An 18673-nucleotide genomic window follows, 5' to 3' on the forward strand; every position below is an offset into this window, starting at 1 on the left:
GACCTCCCGTTCCAACATGCCAAAAAACTCTGAGCTTGTGATCGATTTTACGTTTAACGAGAAGTTACACAATTCTCTTCTCGATTTTATTAGATCTCTACGAGGTATACATTGTACTTATTTTGAGAGGCTTATCCGACATTTTAGAGCAAATAAGACTGAAGAATGGAAGACGGAGGAGGCGCTGGGGTATACTGTTAGGAATTAGGTGTAAGGCAGAATTTCAAACTACCGAATTACCTCAGTATATTTCAAGCGGAGGTGTTTACTATTGGGAAAGCCGCAGAGCTGGCAACCAGTGCAACAGCCGGCTACTCTGAAGTTAATATCTATGTCGTCAGTCACACAGCAAACCAAGCAATAAAAACCTCATATTACATCTCTGCCAATAGTGTATTGAGTACCAGGGTGGCAGTGAACGAAGTTGCCAGGAACAAGTGGCTTCACTTCTACTGGGTGCCAGCCAGGTCACAAAAGCATTGAGGGTAATGGAATTGTAGACGGGATTGTCAAAAGTGGTGTACAACTGTCATACGGAAACATCCAAACCTACATTGACAAACCTATGCATTGTTTTTACGATGATTAAACAGGAGCATGGCAACAATGATCACCACGCACTGGAAAAATATACCACGGTGCAAACAGCTAAAGCCAAGTGTAAATCGGTAGACAAGAAACAAAATTCCTATTGTCGCTCGAGAGAAGGAACTGTAGGAGCATTGTTGGAAATCTCACCGGTCACAGTCTGGTGGCGGCACAGGTCTTTAAGATGGGGCTGACGGATCGAGATGACTGCAGGACATGTCAAGTACATGGTATAAGAGAAACGATGCACTGTCAAGGCAACGTTCCAACATTTTGGAGCCCCACAGTACGAGAATCTGGAAGAGGTAACTATACCTCAGAACCTACTAAAATTCGCGATGAGGGCCTAAAGAATGACTATTTCTCATTAACCATGTGGCGGCACTCGATCTGGTATCGCAAAGGGCCAAAACTGGTCCATGTGTGGCTTTGGGCAACCAGACTAACCTAACCTAACTTATAAGACTGATAACTGAACAAAGAACTGAAAACTCCAATTCCTTGAAAGTAAAATTTCTTCATCTGCTATATTCATCTTTAAACGAAGAGACTCAGTATCTATATTTATTTCAGGACAAAGTTAGTACGTATTAAAAATTATTAATATATTCTAATATCCTGAAAGTAATAATCAGTAGTTTCGCCTTCTTCGGAGCGGGTTCGTCATGGAGTCTACTGTTTTGCATATTCCTCGATCTTTATTGTATGCTAATGGATTCATCTTTATCATCGCATAAGATCATGGAATGACGCAGATACTCTTTCCGATTTCCCTTAAGCAGCATCAAACACTGGCTGTGAAAGGGTCTCACGGATGCACTTGTTGTTCGCAGCCCGAACGAAGCCGACAGCTTTCTCTTGTCCAATATTTCGTGCAGACCGATTCAGCTGAAGTACTGAGAATAGACGTAGGCTGTCCCTGAATGTACAACACGATAGTAAATTGACTAGCCAGCCTGTTGAGTGATACTGAATACTTATTTAACCACCCTCATATTAGACAAGGTTCCATCTCCGACTTATTTTCGCATAGATTTATTGCTGAAGTCCTACAATGAGTAAGACCCAATAGCCAATACAATTTTCATTAAAATCAATTCGAGTACAACGTGTTTCCAATTTCTTGTCCACATACTGTCTATGCGCATATCCTTTCATTACTAAATCCATCTATAGTTGCATATAATTGTGTGCATATGTTTGTTTTAAAAGAAAGATTAAATAGTGTGGTTACCTTGAATGCAACATCGGTGGCTGTAGTGGCAATGGTGGTGCCAAGCAATGGGTAGCAAGCTGTAGCAGCAGTGGCACAAAGCACTTTAACATCTTCATTCAGTGGCTGCATTCAAGCGTATTCAATGCCATGCAGTTGCTTAAACGAAACTATTTAGTACTAACTCGGCACATGCCACACACGCAACCAAATGCACAGAGATAAATATTTTTAGTAAAAGCAAATACGGGTGTCTATGTATGCATAGATGTGTGTTTGTCTGTGTGTGTGGCATTAGCAATGTTTTTGCACAATTAAACCATTTTACGGTAACTCAATGCATGTTAGTGCTTAAAACTATTAGAATATATGGCATTAGCATAGTTGGAAGCTCGAATAGATGCCATTGCGGACTAGGTTAGTGGAAGAGTTCATGAGCTGGAAAGTAGTAGAAACACAACATACATTGAACATGCAGTTACGAATATTAACAAGGTGGCAAGGCAATATTGTCACTAACATAACTATATGTATGTTTATTTGCTAAATACACAGTAAGCTCTAGCGCCTAAGTATAGGATTTACAAACCTACTGTACTCTGTATTATATATATTCTCAGCTTATTTTGCCAATTCTCTTCTTCCTTCCAGCTAAATAACTCAATTTTATGTAATAAAACCCTTTTCAAATGTTTAATCAACTTTCCAAAGCATTTAAATTTGTTTTGTATATTTTTTAATAGCTTGAAACCAATTTACTTTTCTTTATTATGAATTTGTCACTTCTCATAAAAACATCAACCGTTAAAGTAAACAAATTTTAGATAAGCATTGCAATTAAAAAGACAAAGTTGAAACTTCTACAGTGAATGCCCATACAAAGTTTTAAATCAGATAAAAATGCTATCATAGTTACTTGTAAGGTAGACATGTGCATGCCCAGTAGGAAATCAGAATGAAAGTGTAAGTGAAAAGATGTGATGTGAAGTGTGAGTGATTATCAGTAAGAGAAATGTGAGTGGGGAGAAAAAGAAGTTTTAAAGATCTGTAAAATTGTTTCCAAAGGTCGCTTACCAGACATTGTCAAACCTCATTTACAATTTATCAAACATTAATATGGACAAATTTCTCAGCTTTCTTCTAAATATAATGTTTAGAAGTAATGTTCTCTTATGTTTACAGGAGAGTAATTAGTTATACTCAAAAGAATATATTAATATATATTATATATATATAATATATTTAAAATTCAACATAGCTTCTGTTAATTATCATAGTTTACAACTCTAATAAGTCATTCAGTTCAGAAAGTTTTGTAGAACTCAGTATATGAATTTCTAGAACTCATACTGGGTCTCTTGATTATTGTTATAATAAATATGCATAGTTTATCGTAATATATTTTGTCTAGAGTAGAAGAAGTTCGTCTAAAACTCCTTTTAAATAGAGAATTTTTTATTAAAAAAAACCTCGAAATCCTTTTAACTTTAAATAATTGTAAATTTCAGAATAAAACAAGTAAAAGTGGCTTATGAGTAAATGGTCTCAAAATAGAGTCAAGTAACAAATTTTTGATCACGCAGAGCTTTTAATTGATCCATTAATTAACTGGTATTTGCTTTAATAAAGCGCTGATTTAAATCAATGATAAATAAGTCCAGCAATAGTACTTTTTCTAATATGTCAGAGCTTGGTGTAGCAAATCGAACGAAAAACTGGCATAAGTCACATAGACTGGTATAATAAACACCGATAGAAACATAAGCTATATAGCAGTTGTCGGCACTGCTTGGCACAATTGTGCCGACTTCACGTCACACGTACGCTTACGCTCTATCTTTCAGTCGTTGTCGAACCAGTAACGAATGAACATCGCGTATGGCAAGCAACAAATTTTTGATCACGCCGAGCTTTTAATTGATCAATTAATTAACTGGTATTTGCTTTAATAAAGCGTTGATTTAAATCGATCATAAATAAGTCCAGCAATAGTACTTTTTCTAATATGTCAGAGCTTGATGTAGCAAATCGAACGAAAAACTGGCATAAGTCACATAGACTGGCATAATAAACACCGATAGAAACATAAGCTATATAGCAGTTGTCGGCACTGCTTGGCACAATTGTGCCGACTTCACGTCACACGTACGCTTACGCTCTATCTTTCAGTCGTTGTCGAACCAGTAACGAATGAAGCACTGATTAAAATCGATGTACCATACAAAATAAAACTCTCATATTTCTACATCAATTTTTAAGCGAACACAAATCGATGCGTAACAGCTAATCATTTATCGATTAGCCGGCAGTGCGAAAGGCAACAACTGGTTTCTCAATTATGATCTTAATCTATCAAAATAATTTGGCTATGTGAAAAGGCTATTTATAGGCGTTTTAGGTTTTCGCGTAATTTAATCAATTAGTAAATTGGGTACTCTTACAGAGACTATATGCTAATTAACTCAAGTAAATGAAGTTTAAATCGTCTCTAAAATGTGTTGTGAATTTACTAAAGAATTAAATTAAGAATTTTAATTAATTTAATTCCTTATCAGTTTTAATATTTGATTTTTTTCTTGCAGCACTTGAAGTGTTACAGATTAAATGATATATATTAATAGTAAACCCATATACAGTAGAACTTCCCTAACACGAATCACCATATTCGCGAAAAAACCATCGAGTTAGAGAGATTTCCGAGACACGGTAGGTAATTTTTTGAAATTTTACTTCTGTTACCAATTCAAAAGTTGGAGTTATGGAAATACAAATTAAATAAAAATTATATTATGAAACCTCAATATTTGCAAAGATAAATGTAATAAACTCCAGAAATAAATAAAGATATAGCCCACAATTAGGCACAATACTCATTTCCATTGTAGTCATACACCCACTAAAGTACTTCTAAAATTGTCTATTATTTTATCTCATTTTCATTTTCCCATCCTGTTTATGCAATTATGGTAACTCGGATCTTTGCCCTACTTATTATTCTCTCGCAAAAAAAGTTGCTAAAGAGAGTATTATAGTTTTGTCCACATAACGGTTGTTTGTAAGTCCTAAAACTAAACGAGTTAGATATAGGGTTATATATATATATATAAGTGATCAGGGTGACGAGTAAAGTTCAAATCCGGATGTCTGTCTGTCCGTCCGTCCGTCCGTCCGTCTGTCCGTCCGTGCAAGCTGTAACATGAGTAAAAATTGAGATATCTTAATAAAGCTTGGAACACGTGTTCCTTGGCACCATAAGAAGGTTAAGTTCGAAGATGGGCGAAATCGGACCATTGCCACGCCCACAAATTGACGAAAACCAAAAACACATAAAGTGTCATAACTAAGCCATAAATGAAGTTATAAAAGTAAAATTTGGAATAAAGGATTGCACTAGGAGGGGTATAATTGGATGTACTTTTTTTGGGGAAGTGGGCGTGGCCCCGCCAACAAATCGGTTATTTGTATTTAACTCGCAAACCAATAAAGCTTTATAAACCAAACTTTCTGCAGTCGTTTCTTTTAGCCGTTTCCGTTATACAGTAAAAAAATGAAAAAATGAAATGAAGAAATCGGATAATAACCACGCCCACCTCCCATACAAAGGTTAGGTTGAAAATTACTAAAAGTGCGTTAACTCACTAACGAGAAACGTCAGGAATACAAAATTTCACAGAAATGATAGCAGAAGGAAACTGCACTCAGATATTTTTAAACAATGGAAAATGGGCGTGGCATCGCCCACTTATGAGTCAAAAACCATATCTCAGGAACTACTCGACAGATTTCAATGAAATTCGGTATATAATATTTTATTGACACCCTGATGACACTGGTGGAATAAGAGCGAAATCGGTTCACAACTACGCCTACTTCCCATATAACTCAATTTTGAACCCTTTTGATTCGTTCACTTTATAATGTATACATAAGGAACCGATAAAGATAGCGAAATAAAACTTTACACAAATACTGTATTTGAGCTGTGACATCACTTGGGGAAAAATTGCCATGACTTTTCAAGACCCTTGATATCAAACATGAAGAACTCAGTGCCTAAGGGTAATTTTTCACCGATAATATAGGTAAATCTCTAAATAAATTGCGAGAGTATAAAATGTTCGGTTGCACCCGAACTTAGCCTTTCCTTACTTGTTTTTTATTGACTTCGATGGTAAAATTGTCTGACAAAAAAGCAATCTTAGCGAGTAAAGTTGTGTTGAATCGAAAATGGTTTTAGCGACTTAATAAGACACACTATCTAAAAGTATTAATTGTGGAATCAAAGGGATAATACTCGTAGCCCATTTTTTATAGTTCTTTTGTGCTGTATTAAAATATTGCCTAGCAGGACAGGTTATACATAAACAACCCGTTACTATTTATATGTTTTTATGAAAAAATTTAGTAGAAGTAAGCGCATGTGCCTCCCTTTATGTTACATAACATATTTGTTGTTACTTTCGCATAGCATGTCGTGAAGCTGTTTGTCACACAGGCGTAACACCCTCTACATGTTTTTAATTCATTTACTATGCACATATTAAACTTTTGCTGTTGTTTTTGCTGTAGTTGTTGTGCTTTGCGCAAAATTTCACCAACACTAAATAGTCGTTAACTGCAATATTTTCAAATTTTTACCTTTTTAACGTTTGTATAATAATGTGCAGCAACTGCCTGCTTACCTGACATCGACAACACCTTTGCAGCGCTTCATCCGAAGCATAATAATCAGCAAGTTGATAAATATGCTCCTGAGGAGTTGGTGGGAAAATATGTTCCCATTATTTCTTAGAGTGCTGACGTACTTCAGCACATATTTCCTTACATATACATATATGTATTTAGAATGCTTGTAGTAAAATTTGTATGTGCATACATATATGGCATACCTTTAGTAACTGCAGCAGTTCGCTTGCCATAAAGCATTGAAATTTGGAAGAATGTGCAACATTCCTTCGTACATTACAGGGTGCTCCCTTGTAAGTTCGCATTTCTAGGTATATGTGCGTTTAACTTTCATTTATGCAAAATGCATGTGGCGCTTAGTTAGCGTGAGCTCATGAAAATCGAACTTAACATAAGAATGTAGTGAAATATTATAAGTTCTATAGCTAAAGAATAGCTTATTTATAGAAATTTTAAATTTATGCATTAAGATATATTCACTTCATAACGAACTCTTAAAAAATGCAAATATTCATAATAACGGGATACCCAAGTAGAAATACTTTTTTAATAGCCTTTTTTGACATATCGCGCATGAGTCGTATGTCATGTTATTTTTGGTCAGTATCGTTTAGAATTTCAACAAGGATAAACTGAACATCGTTTACAAATTGTTAATATTTAATACTAAAATTCACGATCTGTAAAGAATGTGTTTCCCCATGCTTCGCTCTGCTTATGTTCAACATAATCGTCCTACTGAGCGTACTATCCGCAACTCCATCACCCATCTTGAGACATTCAATATAGGATAATATCCGACCGAATAGACCACGTCCAGCACGCAGTGAAGAAAATATAGTTGCCGTAACTGAGAGGGTACACGAAGACCGTGGATCTTCTGACGATTTTGCGCCGTAAAAACTCAGACTGACGTATGAAACGACTTGACTCATATTGCGTCGAGTTTTTAAATTGAAAGCGTACAAAATACAGCTCGCGCAAGAACTGAAGCCGGTCGACCTTCCCAAGCAACATCGCTTCTCTCTATGGGCTCTTGAAAACTTCGAAGAAGATCCGACATTTTGGAACCCTTTGGGTAATGAGTATATCTTCTTCTTCTTGACTGGCGTAGACACCGCTTACGCGGTTATAGCCGAGTCCAAAACAGCGCGCCACGCATCTCTCCTTCTGGCAGTTTGGCGCCAATTGGTTATTCCAAGCGAAGCCAGGTCCCTCTCCACCTGGTCCTTCCATCGGAGTGGAGGTCTCCCTCTTCCTCTGCTTCCACCAGCGGGTACTGCATACTACTAGAATACTTTCAGAGCTGGAGCAACTTCATCCATTCGAACAACATGTCCTAGCCAGCGTAGCCGCTGTTTTTTTATTCGCTGGACTATGTCTATGTCGTCGAATAACACATACAGCTCATCATTCCATCTTGTGCGGTATTCGCCGTTGCCAATTCTTAAGGGACCATAAATCTTCCGCAAAACCTTTCTCTCGAAAACTCCTAGTGCCGTCTCATCGGATGTTGACATCGTCCACGCTTCTGCACCGTAAAGTAGGACGGGAATGATGAGAGACTTGTAGAGTTTGGTTTTTGTTCGTCGAGAGAGGACTTTACTTTTCAATTGCCTACTTAGTCCATAGTAGCACCTGTTGGCAACAGGAGATATTTCGTCTTGTCCTCTTTCACCACCAGACCCATACGCTTCGCTTCCTTATCCAGTCTGGAGAAAGCAGAACTAACGGCGCGGGTGTTGTTTCCAATGATATCGATATCATCGACGTACGCCAGTAGCTGTACACTCTTATAGAAGATTGTACCTTCTCTGTTTAGCTCTGCAGCTCGTATTATTTTCTCCAGCATCAGGTTAAAGAAATCACACGAGAGTGAGTCACCTTGTCTGAAACCTCGTCTGGTATCGAACGGCTCGGAGAGGTCCATCCCGATCCTGACGGAGCTTTTGGTGTTGCTCAACGTCAGCTTACACAGCCGTATTAGTTTTGCGGGGATACCAAATTCAGACATCGCGGCATAAAGGCAGCTCCTTTTCGTGCTGTCGAAAGCAGCTTTAAAGTCGACAAAGAGATGGTGTGTGTCGATCCTATTTTCACGGGTCTTCTCCAAAATTTGGCGCATGGTGAATATCTGGTCCGTTGTTGATTTTCCAGGTCTAAAGCCACACTGATAAGGTCCAATCAGTTTGTTGAGGGCTTTGTGGGCTTTAGTCTTTCACACAATACGCTCGACAGAACCTTATACGCGATGTTGAGGAGGCTTATCCCACGGTAATTGGCGCAAATTGTTGGGTCTCCCTTTTTGTGTATTGGGCAGAGTACACTGAGATTCCAATCGTCAGGCATGCTTTCTTCCGACCATATTCTGCAAAGAAGCTGATGCAAGCACCTTATCAGCTCTTCGCCGCCGTATTTGAACAGCTCGGCCGGTAATCCATCGGCAGTATAGTATAGTATATATCTTGATTGGCCACCAAGATTGTGTGATATCACACTGTTAGACTTTTTCCTGTGAGGATATGTAAACTCTAAGTATAGTCACTCTAAATGATTACATATTGAGGATTGCACAGCGACCTAAGGTCTATTGTGCCCTCTATATGTTACTCATATACTCAATCCAAACAGCTAAAGCTTAAAAAACCAATATGTTTCACAGAGAGTGTTAAAACTCAACTGGGAAGTTTTAAGAATTTATCAACGAAATTTTCTGAAATTCTTTTTGGTTTCTGAATCTTTAGATCTCATACTAATTAGACCATGCATTAACTGGGTTCATTATACAACTAACTCTCAACTAATGTAAATGAAATCTTGAATTTAGAATATTCTCGCACTTATTTCAGAGCTCTTGATAATGTTTTTGGCCGTAAGTTTACTTGATCGCATGCTATAATGTTAATTTAGTCCAAGGACCAAGAAATGTCCTCAATATTATCTACAAAACTATATGACAAAGCGAATAATGACATACTCGTATAAAGTCCTAACCACTTTTTATGATGTACATTCTGTGACTTTAAAATTTTTCATTTTTTAAATCACGCATTAATTCATAAATTATTATTAAACTTAACTTTTTCATAAAACAATTTCAATCAAAATGCTACAAATACTAAAGCATATTCAAGTAAATATTCATGAGAGCTAAGCACTTTTAAACAACTTGAAAACCGCAATGAGCCGATTATGTACTTATTTATTTATATTGATACATATAGTATATCTATGTTTTGTATGTATCGCAAAAAGCTGTGCGAAAACTATGTAGCAAATATTTGCATGAAATGGTTTAATACTCAAAATTTACAATCAGCTAATGCTGAAAACAAAAACACAAATATTTGGTTAACTGATTCAAATTATATGTCAACAAAGTCATAGACAGTGGGAGATACTAAACACAAGAAAATGTAGACACAGTTGGAGGTTTTGTTGGTTTAAAAAAGTATGCCATAGAGAGAAGGAATTCAAGAGATATGTATTTCCGGTTCTTTCAGAGATGAGCTCCATATAAGATATATGTGGAGGAAGAGATATGTGTGGAATTAGAGAACGAAATTGATAAAGTGAGATTGAAAACAGAGATAGAGATAGAGATAGAGACAGAGATAGAGATAGAGATAGAGATAGAGATAGAGATAGAGATAGAGGTAGAGGTAGAGGTAGAGGTAGAGGTAGAGGTAGAGGTAGAGGTAGAGGTAGAGGTAGAGGTAGAGGTAGAGGTAGAGGTAGAGGTAGAGGTAGAGGTAGAGGTAGAGGTAGAGGTAGAGGTAGAGGTAGAGGTAGAGGTAGAGGTAGAGGTAGAGGTAGAGGTAGAGGTAGAGGTAGAGGTAGAGGTAGAGGTAGAGGTAGAGGTAGAGGTAGAGGTAGAGGTAGAGGTAGAGGTAGAGGTAGAGGTAGAGGTAGAGGTAGAGGCAGAGGTAGAGGTAGAGGTAGAGGTAGAGGTAGAGGTAGAGGTAGAGGTAGAGGTAGAGGTAGAGGTAGAGGTAGAGGTAGAGGTAGAGGTAGAGGTAGAGGTAGAGGTAGAGGTAGAGGTAGAGGTAGAGGTAGAGGTAGAGGTAGAGGTAGAGGTAGAGGTAGAGGTAGAGGTAGAGGTAGAGGTAGAGGTAGAGGTTGAGGTAGAGGTAGCGGTAGAGGTAGAGGTAGAGGTAGAGATAGAGATTGAGATTGAGATTGAGACAGAGATAGAGATAGAGATAGAGATAGAGATAGAGATAGAGATAGAGATAGAGATAGAGATTGAGATTGAGATTGAGATAGAGATAGAGATAGAGATAGAGATAGAGATAGAGATAGAGATAGAGATAGAGATAGAGATAGAGATAGAGATAGAGATAGAGATAGAGATAGAGATAGAGATAGAGACAGAGACAGAGACAGAGATAGAGACAGAGACAGAGACAGAGATAGAGATAGAGATAGAGATAGAGATAGAGATAGAGATAGAGATAGAGATAGAGATAGAGATAGAGATAGAGATAGAGATAGAGATAGAGATAGAGATAGAGATAGAGATAGAGATAGAGATAGAGATAGAGATAGAGATAGAGATAGAGATAGAGATAGAGATAGAGATAGAGATAGAGATAGAGATAGAGATAGAGATAGAGATAGAGATAGAGATAGAGATAGAGATAGAGATAGAGATAGAGATAGAGATAGAGATAGAGGTAGAGGTAGCGGTAGCGGTAGAGGTAGCGGTAGAGGTAGCGGTAGAGGTAGAGATAGAGATAGAGATAGAGATAGAGATAGAGATAGAGATAGAGATAGAGATAGAGATAGAGATAGAGATAGAGGTAGAGGTAGAGATAGAGATAGAGATAGAGATAGAGATAGAGATAGAGATAGAGATAGGGATAGAGATAGAGATTGAGATTGAGATTGAGATTGATATTGAGATTGATATTGATATTGATATTGATATTGATATTGATATTGACAGAGATTGATATTGAGATTGAGATTGATATTGAGATTGAGATTGAGATAGAGATAGAGATAGAGATAGAGATAGAGATAGAGATAGAGATAGAGATAGAGATAGAGATAGAGATAGAGAGAGAGATAGAGATAGAGATAGAGATAGAGATAGAGATAGAGATAGAGATAGAGATAGAGATAGAGGTAGAGGTAGAGGTAGAGGTAGAGATAGAGATAGAGATAGAGATAGAGATAGAGACAGAGATAGAGATAGAGATAGAGATAGAGATAGAGATAGAGATAGAGATAGAGATAGAGATAGAGATAGAGATAGAGATAGAGATAGAGATAGAGATAGAGATAGAGATAGAGATAGAGATAGAGATAGAGATAGAGATAGAGATAGAGATAGAGATAGAGATAGAGATAGAGATAGAGATAGAGATAGAGATAGAGATAGAGATAGAGATAGAGATAGAGATAGAGATAGATATAGAGATAGAGATAGAGATAGAGATAGAGATAGAGATAGAGATAGAGATAGAGATAGAGATAGAGATAGAGATAGAGACAGAGATTGAGATTGAGATTGAGATTGAGATTGAGATTGATATTGAGATTGATATTGATATTGATATTGATATTGATATTGATATCTTGAGATAGAGACAGAGATTGATATTGAGATTGATATTGATATTGAGATTGAGATAGAGATAGAGATAGAGATAGAGATAGAGATAGAGATAGAGATAGAGATAGAGATAGAGATAGAGATAGAGATAGAGATAGAGATAGAGATAGAGATAGAGATAGAGATAGAGATAGAGATAGAGATAGAGATAGAGACAGAGATTGAGATTGAGATTGATATTGATATTGAGATTGATATTGATATTGATATTGATATTGATATTGATATTGACAGAGATTGATATTGAGATTGAGATTGATATTGAGATTGAGATTGAGATTGAGATAGAGATAGAGATAGAGATAGAGATAGAGATAGAGATAGAGATAGAGATAGAGATAGAGATAGAGATAGAGATAGAGATAGAGATAGAGATAGAGATAGAGATAGAGATAGAGATAGAGATAGAGATAGAGATAGAGATAGAGATAGAGATAGAGATAGAGATAGAGATAGAGATAGAGATAGAGATAGAGATAGAGATAGAGATAGAGATAGAGATAGAGATAGAGATAGAGATAGAGATAGAGATAGAGATAGAGATAGAGATAGAGATAGAGATAGAGATAGAGATAGAGATAGAGATAGAGATAGAGATAGAGATAGAGATAGAGACAGAGATTGAGACAGAGATTGAGATTGAGATTGATATTGAGATTGATATTGAGATTGATATTGAGATTGATATTGATATTGATATTGATATTGATATTGATATTGATATTGATATTGATATTGATATTGATATTGATATTGATATTGATATTGATATTGATATTGATATTGATATTGATATTGATATTGATATTGATATTGATATTGATATTGATATTGATATTGATATTGATATTGATATTGATATTGATATTGATATTGATATTGATATTGATATTGATATTGATATTGATATTGATATTGATATTGATATTGATATTGATATTGATATTGATATTGATATTGATATTGGTATTGATATTGATATTGATATTGGTATTGATATTGGTATTGATATTGATATTGATATTTATATTGATATTGATATTGATATTGATATTGATATTGATATTGATATTGATATTGATATTGATATTGATATTGATATTGATATTGATATTGATATTGATATTGATATTGATATTGATATTGATATTGATATTGATATTGATATTGATATTGATATTGATATTGAGTATTAAGATTGAGATTGAGATTGTGACTGAGACTAAGATCGAAGTTGAAGTATGATTTAGATGGATGTTAAGGTTCAGACTTATGATAGAGATAAATGACGTTCAATCCCATCTTTGAATCTAATACAAGATCCATTAATTTGTAATTGATCAACAAAGAGAAATGAAAGATGACTTTAAAAATCATACCGACTTATATACTTATTGAAATTTTAATTGCAAGTTCAAATTTCAAGTACATATATAGAGAAAATTTTCTACTGTGTGACTGCTTGCTTATCATACCAATCAGTGAAAATTTATTTATGCATATTGCATTTATCATATATACAAATAAATTAACAACAATTACATAAAATAACCAAAAGCACAATCACACAAGCTGACAGAAACAATTAAAAGCAATTTGTCAGTGTTAAAAAATAGATATAGTACTTACATACATATACATATGTATATTGCATATGCATTCATTGTTTTACCACTTGAAATTTATTAACAACAAATAGGTACTTATCTGATGAGTGTTTGCGCAATATATTGTGCATATAGGCAGGATATTTGTACATTTGCACTTACATACAAACAATTTGCAACAGCGAGCAAAATTGTCACAAAAACGGCGTAAATTTATTTTTAATTGTTTAATGGATAATCTGATAAAAATCTGGTGGTTTGTGTTCTCTCGTATTTTTTCTCTTTTTGCAAGTAAAGGGTGAGTTTTTTGGGGGCATGCAATTTGTATTTCATATTTAATGCTGATAACTGTATGAAATGGCTAATAATTAGACTAAAATGCATGCCAAATTTTATGGAATTCAGTTTATGAAAAAAATTTCTACTACATGGCCCCCAGCCATCTAATTTCTATTATTCCAATATTATAAAATTCAACATAACCTGTTTTACATTGACAATTAGGTGTCGAAGATACGTTGTTCAGGCCAAAACGTCCCTTATAAATAAGATGATGTAACAGTATAAAGGTATTCTATAAACTTGACTAGCAAAATTCAAACGATTCCTAGGTCTTTTAAATCTTATTCATTGAAATTTATCAAAATATACAGAAAAGTCACCAGTCAAACACTTGTCATTAATTTGACAGCTGATTTGGCAACCAGTTTTTGCCAACAATCCCTCCACTAAAATCATCCTATACCTCCGAAAACACACCCTTTTGCAAGCCTAGTTACCCTTTTTTATACTTTAAATTTTCAAATTAAAAGCTGAGTTTAATCACCAAAAAGGTATGTCATTTAGACGTAATTGTTTTGTGGTTGAATGCTGTCAATTGACGCGACATTTTACAGTCAAATATAAAATGAAACGGTTTTCACATGTCACCTGCTGTAAAAAATTAAAAAAAAATACTCCGCATATTTAGGTCTACTTATGGCCACAATTGCGGGCAGCGAGCAATTACGATTAAGCGATAAACTAACAAAGGCAGATACTTTTCCATTTCATTGAAGGAATTTGTATCCACATACATATGTACATATATGTAGTAGCTTATAGTATACTTTTTGGAATGCCACTTAATGAATTCTGTTTGATTTTTTGTTTTTTTTTTTTCAATTTTATTCAATTAAAATTAATTTAAGAAATTGTATGCACACTGCTAAAAATCATTATGTTGACTTTTGGTAAAAAAAATTGGTGGATGTGAAGCTTAAAAACGATAACACTTGCCCCAACCGCCTTCATATTCGGCAGACATGACTCCGTGTGACTTTTTCTTATTTCCAACAATAAAGAGAACTTTAAAGACCGTCGTTTTACAAACAAACCAGAAATCGCCAAATGCTATCCAATTGAACTTGAGAAGTGTTTGGATGATTCGAAGAAACGGCATGAGTGCAAGACATCGACTTGATACTATTTTGAAGACGACAACATTAATGTGGAAAAAATCCAAAATTCCCGTTATTTTCTGAACATACTTTTATGTTGTTTTTTATCTAAAGTTTGATAATCAAAACAAGACGAGTGCTTTCAAGGAAATTTTAATAAATAGGATGTTTAGCATATTTCAAGATCTTATACGTAGTGAACTTTGTTATTGCTTTGCAATTTTGCTGACGTCGATTGTTTAGTCTTGTTATGTATGTTCTATTGTAATTCGCTTATGAAGATAATGAGGAATTTCCGATTTACTATTTTTCTAAAGTAAAGTAGCCTAGTAATAATATTTTCAGAATCATCTCTTTAGGACCAGAAGCTAAAAATTATTCAAATTCAATCAATTCTTCCACTGAAACTGCAAATTTAAGAAAATTTATTGATTTCTAACCTAAAATTTAGTCAACAACGGATCTGATCAAGACGAACTAAATATAATTAAAAATGTTCACAATTTCGGCGTCTCTTTTAAGCTTTGACAAAAGTTTGACTGAGAACAGTGAAAAAAGTTGTACTTTTAGTGATATTCCGCTGGGCTATATAGCCCCGTGTCCAGATCAATTCTGATATAAGGATTTATTTACAATTTCACTTTTATAACATTCGACAAAATCACAATTTTATACTTTTAAGGAAAGTGACTAATCAGTGCTACCAATCATAAAATCTGTACTACCTAATTAATCCAGATATTCATTACGTGCATATCGTTCCAAAATAATTATCATTCTTTCCGAAAATAAAAATAAAATATATCATCTATAGTGGCCGAAGAGACATTCACTAGTTGCTTTATAAAAAATCGATTCGACATCGTGGAGACTTCTTCATTTAATTTAGACTATAAGGTTCTCCAAATTTAAATGAATAAATAATGTTAGATGATTTTTCTTCAAAAAGTGTACTACTCCAATTGCCTGGTAGCATACTCGCATTAGAAAAGGATATTGGTTCAAACAAATTATTTGAAGCCGCGATTTTTTTAACTATACCAGCACCTGAATACCATATACAAACATTCGCTTCACAAAAATCCAGTAAGTACCACCAAAGCCACAGCAGCCACCGTTGGGTTAAATGGTACAACAAAACAACCCCGCTTTACAGAGTTGTTTATGCGAGCACGTGAAAACAAAGCCTACATAGTATAACATAAAGAATAAATCCCAAATGCTTCATTCTTCTTTTCGGTTGCTAGCATTTTGTTTGCTTATGCCTACCGCGTCTCTGATTGCCTTTGAGCGTAGAAGATTGTGAATACGAACGAGCATTTGCTTATAAATACCGTAGGTACATATATAAAGCAACTCAAATATTTGTAGGTAGCTAACTATATGATGCCTAATGCCGAGCATGCGCAAGCGTACTTGCCGCTGCGTTTACCTTCTTTATCTTTTATATTTTTGAGGTTCTTTACATGCCGTTTTTACACTCCACCATTGTGGGTAAATACATATTGAATTGCTGAACATTTTACTTATGTTGTCGGCTGCTTTAATTTTACACTCAACTGTCTGCCGCTAGGCAATTTTAAATGAATTACAGTATATTTACTATGTAAGTTTGTATGTAGAGATATAAACATGTTTGTATGTATATTTTAACTATCAGTCACGGTTGCCGCATTTACTTGTGTTTTGTCAAGACAGTAATGACAGCTTATTTTTAATAAGAGATGACAATTTGTGTTTACAATACAACTGACATTTTTAATTAATATGTACTCGGATAATATATATGCACATACAGAGACATGTATTCTGCAATTGTATAAATTTACATACATATGTAATACGTACTTCCTTATGTACATCGGTATATCCATAATATGTACATACAAGCTTTATTATATAAATTTTAAAGTGCTATAGAGTGAATATGAAATCGAAAATGAAAGTATTTCTTCACACATACTTATATGTATCTACATGTATATATACATACAAATACATCCACATACATATAATTTTATAATATGAGCATATGCCTAATGTGAACCTCCATTAGCGCTGTGATTTGCTGTAATTTCAGTGCTGTGGTTAAATTTCTACATTTGTGTGAAATTAAAGAGCATACCAAATAGACACAATATTTGAAAAGCAACCCAGAGAAACGTTTGGAGGAATATACATATGCAAATCTATATCAAATAGGATGAAATTCGATAAAAACTGATTACTACAAGTTTCAAATCATTAGTAATTTTGATGGTACAAGTGTGGAGAAATAAAATCTTTGTCGGTATTCCTAAGATAGTATATGAACATGCCTATATTATGACTACAGTGTTTTTATTTAGAGCTGGTTCCATTTCTATTATATATTCATATCCCATATAGGAAAAATTAAAAACCAAATGACCATGACCTATGACCACATAATGAAGATGTATTGCTAAGTAACACCCCCTCCGTCCTATTAGGAAGAACTATTACTGCTTGGGTAAAAGTTAGGATGATAGTGTCACATATCCCTTAAGGAGATAAGAATAACAAATAACTATCACCGGTAGTGTGCTATATAGACCAATCGACGATTCTGGATATGTTGTGTTTTAATGAACAGTTTCCGATGTGTGATTTGGGGTCTCTATTTGTGCTCAGACCTTCTTTCTCATCGCTACACGAGAATGTGGACACTTCATCTAAATCTTGAGGATGTTGGGTGTCCTAGAAAGAGAGCACATGAGAATTTTTTTCTCCCGTAGTTTCAGTATCAGCTTACAATATTCGATCAATGAACCTGCAGACTTCTCAATACCAATTGGAATTAAATTTGAATTTCATACCGGTAAAAAGTAAAAAATAAGAGATTAACATTACATAGTTTCAAAACAGATCGAAGAAGTAAACTCTAGTCTTCCTGTATCATCACCAAAATGCCCTAGAATAGGTATTAGGATTCGACAAAGCGCCATGAACCTACTACACATTTGCAGAGATTTTTCACTTCCATATCCGGGTTATGCGAATGAATGAGATCCGTGTAATATTTTTCTTAATCTCGCAAGAAGAAAGTGATGAGGTGATTCCACCTCGTCCTTCTCCAGGCAGCTTTTACAGCTATTATCCAGTAAGATGTTTAACCTTTCATCGTGGATCCCAATAGGACAGTGACCAATTACAATTCCTAGTACTAAGGACAGGTGCCGAGGGCGAAGAGCTCGGTAGACCTTCTGCAATACACCTTAGAATAAAAAGATCTGGCTACTGCGGAAGTGTTAGTAACTGACCAGCTCAGCCGAGGTCCCCCTGACCATTAGCAAACCACAATATGACAATGGTGCGCCTACATGTTTCCATGCAACTCATTGTAATGCAGAAGTATCTGACCTTGCAAGCTCATCAGTCTTACAATTTCCCGCGATTCCGCTGTGGTCAGGAATCCAGGCCAGTCTAATCGAAAAGTATAACGGTGCCACTGATAGTGAAGATAAGCATTCCTTAACCGACCTAGAGCACATAGTCAGCG

This window comes from Zeugodacus cucurbitae, chromosome 3 (assembly GCF_028554725.1).
Source record: "Zeugodacus cucurbitae isolate PBARC_wt_2022May chromosome 3, idZeuCucr1.2, whole genome shotgun sequence".
Classification (NCBI taxonomy): domain Eukaryota; kingdom Metazoa; phylum Arthropoda; class Insecta; order Diptera; family Tephritidae; genus Zeugodacus; species Zeugodacus cucurbitae.